Genomic DNA, 3,637 nt, shown 5'->3' with positions numbered 1-3,637 from the left:
TGAGGCGACTTAGCACACACACATGCAGACATACCATGGGCTTTGGAGTCAACGTAAATTATCTCAACTCCTTCACTTTCTGGCTGTGTCATCATGGGAAAGTCTGTGGACTTCCTTGAGCATCAAAGGTTTCTTCAAAGGATAGTTGTAAGGATTAGAAGAATGACATTTAATATATCTAGTATAGTGCCTGGTACACATGATTGGTCCTCAATGAATGGAAAATATTACTATGATGGTTAAAAATCACTTTTTCCCTGGGAACTCAATGTGAACTCCAGCATCTCTTCTAAGCCTGACTTTTCTGGTAATGTAAGTTCCTCTGGTCCTTTACTTTTATTATAAATGTCTTATGTTGTGTCTTCCATAGTTAGGGCCTATGTGATTATTTAACCCACGAATACTCAGTAATATTAATTTATAATCTTGCTGGTGAGATAGGATGTTGGTAACAGATCTAGGCATAACAGGTGAAATGAGTGATGCAGACAATTGGTGCTATGGGATTTCTTTTCTCTTTTTAACAACTGATTATCAGTTTATTTAAAAGGTTGACTTAGGCATTGGCAGTGGTGACTTCCACCTTGACTCCTGGCTCATTACTGATGGACATGATCTGCTTGACAATCTCAGAAGGACTGTGCAGGTCAAGGTGTCGCTTGTGGATTCTCATCTGTAATTGATCCCAAGTCTTAGAACCTTCACCTCAAGGAGTTTTCCTTGTAGTTATTCTCAGTCTTGGCGGGCCTCAGAGTCTGATCAGGTCCTTTCACTTTCAGATTCTTTTCCTTCCTACCACCCATCAGGTCACACATACCTTCTTTAGAGACTTCACATTGCGGCTGGTGAGGGTGATTCTCCACCTTTGGCTCCAGTGGAGTATTACCGGTGTCTTTAAAGGGCATGGCTGTGGTGTGGTTTTCTGACCGACTTGTTCCTAGCGAGAGCCGACACTGGGGAGGCAGGAGCAGGAGTGAGTGGCACAGGGCTCCGCTACAGCGGCGTCTGAGTCTTCCTCAAAGAGTATGGGATTTCTAATAGAGAAAATATGACCATGGCCTGGGATTTCTGAGAACTTACCCAGACAGTCAATAATTATCACTTGCGTAGACCAGGTGGGGAATTCTGGAATCTGGAGCCAAACCTGGCTAGCTAATGACAGCAGATAGAGAGGTGAGAGATTGACTGACTTTCAGGTATTGATGGACAAAACATGGTGTTTCAGGGGTAATGGAAATAGATCAGAGTTCAAGCGTGTAACTGGCCAGGAGGTCAAGATAAAGCATCTAAGCTGTCCCAATAGGTAGGCAGTGCCCAGTGATGGGGACTTTGGGGAAGATAATATTCAAAAGTCAAAGAACATAGTCATGCACAGTAAGTCTTCTGCTGACTGAATTCCACTTCCTTTGGCAGAAGAATTGGGGGAATTATCCCAGTCCTTGAAGGTCTGCAGGGTCCAAATTGTGATGGTGGGGTGAGATAGAGACAGTGTAGATAATTCTAAAATTTAAGTGAATATGTGAATCTTAGGACAATGCTTCTCAAAGTCTCTGGACCATCTGTTTTAAAATTGCCCGGGAGGCTTGTAATAAATACAGACAACTAGAACATCTAGGGGAATGGATCCTGAGGATATCCATTCTAAATAAGATACACAGAGAATTATGTACTTTAATCCTAAAAGGACTGGATAATTCATATTAGATGCCAGACTTGAGAGCCAGGTCAGAGAGTCCTGAAACAAAGAATCAGAGACCCTGTGAAGAAGTCAGACTTTTCTCACTCAATGAAAAGTGGTGTGCAGAAGGGCTGGTTATATGGAAAAGAAAACTGTGCACAAGTTTTTTGTCCTGACGGTAGGATTGCAAGTAGGATTTCAATTTCCAGTCTGGAGAGTTGGGGTTTCTGGAACAAGAATGAAGACAGAGAATACCAAGAAAAAGAAATAGAGCACAGAGACTGGAGATTAGGCAAAATATGATAGAGGCTCTGCAACAGGGCTACCTGTTTAATGTCCCCCCTGCCCCTCAACTGTGGGCTCCCTGAGGGCCCAGCTCATAACATCTTCATCTTTATTTCTTTTGCACTTAATATAGAGCCTGGGCTTCCCAGGTGGCTCAGTGGTGAATAATCTGCCTACAATTCAGGAGATGCAGGTTCCATCTGTGGGTTGGGAAGATCCCCTGGAGAAGAAAATGGCAATCCACTCCAGTATGCTTGCCTGGGAAATCCCATGGACAGAGGAGCCTGGCAAATTAAAGTTCATGGTGTCACAAAAGAGTCAGATGTGACTTTGGGATTAAACAACAATAACAGCATAGGGCCTGGCACCAAGTTGGCTTTTAAATGTTTATTAAAGAAACAAATAAATGAATGATTGGACTAGTGGCAAGGGTGATATAATGCTGAGCTCTGGAATATGTACTAGCTACTCAAAGGTCTCCTGGCTCAGTTTACACGTGGTCCTGGGAGTTGAGGTGGGGCTGCACTTGAAGTTTTGGAGTTGGATAGAGGAAGCAACTACATTGACTCAAGACATAGACTGAACCTACAGTTAGGATAGTTTAGGGCATATTCTGGAAGAAAAGTGTGATTTGAATCTGCTTTGAAGGCAAGACAGACATCATATGCCTCAGTTCAATCCAACTCACTAAACATTAATTTGGCATCTACTCTGTGCAATGGATGAAAATGCAATTGTGAGTAAAATATAGTCCTTATGCTGGAAGAGACTAAGAGATAAGAAAGGACCAAAATGTAGTCTTATAGAGGGTACTGAATTCCTTTGAGGGGTGATAAAGGTCAACAGCTGCAGCAGCACCGGATTCAATCTCCGCAGAAGCAGATGGCAAATGCCCTTGGCTAGTGCCAACTTGTAGTTGACATACATATATGCAATAGAATATGACTCAGGAATGAATCTGAGTCAGTTGAACTGAGGTGGATGAACCCAGAGCCTGTTATACAGAGTGGAGTGTGCCAGAAAGAGAAAAATATTGTATATTAATGCATTTGTGTGGAATCTAGAAAAAGCATACTGATGAATCTACCTTCAGGGCAGGAAAAGAGATGCAGATGTAGAGAATGGACTTGCAGACACACCTGGGGAAGGAGAGGGTGGGACGAACTGAGAGAGTGGCATTGAAATATATACATTACCATATGTAAAACAGATAGGTAGTGGGGAGTTGCTGTGTAACACAGGGAGCTCAACCCAGTTCTCTGTGATGACCTAGAGTGGTGGGATGGGGGCAGGGGTTTGGAGGGAGATTCAAGAGGGAGGGGATATATGTGTAATGTATTTATGGCTGATTCATGTTGTTGTAGTTGTAAAGCAATTATCCTCCAATCAAAAAAAACAAACAAACAACTAATTGCTGCAGAGATACTAGTGATAAATAAGGGTTTAAGATAAGTACCATCTGAGTAAACTCTTTGCCTTTGAGTAGGCTCTCCATATCCACAGGGTGTGTGAATACTAATGAAGAGATTCTCCAGGCTCAGGGAGGGTATTTTTGGTTGTCTCTTGTCTATTCTTCCCTCACCCACAGCTGGCCCTTGCTAGCTGGTCTGCCTTGAAAATACAATGCAGATCTGTGACCTGGAGGAAAGTTCACAGGTCCCAGAGCACAGGTGG

General features: G+C 42.9%; 1 pseudogene; it reads right to left on the bottom strand.

Moving 5' to 3' along the window:
- Positions 1-556: 556 nt before the first annotated feature.
- On the bottom strand, positions 557-905 carry LOC120856967 (annotated as a pseudogene).
- Positions 906-3,637: the final 2,732 nt, after the last annotated feature.

Source organism: Oryx dammah, unplaced genomic scaffold (assembly GCF_014754425.2).
Source record: "Oryx dammah isolate SB20612 unplaced genomic scaffold, SCBI_Odam_1.1 HiC_scaffold_28, whole genome shotgun sequence".
Classification (NCBI taxonomy): Eukaryota; Metazoa; Chordata; class Mammalia; order Artiodactyla; family Bovidae; genus Oryx; species Oryx dammah.
Note: the sequence above shows the minus strand (reverse complement) of the source record. Positions and strands in the feature narration are given on the sequence as shown.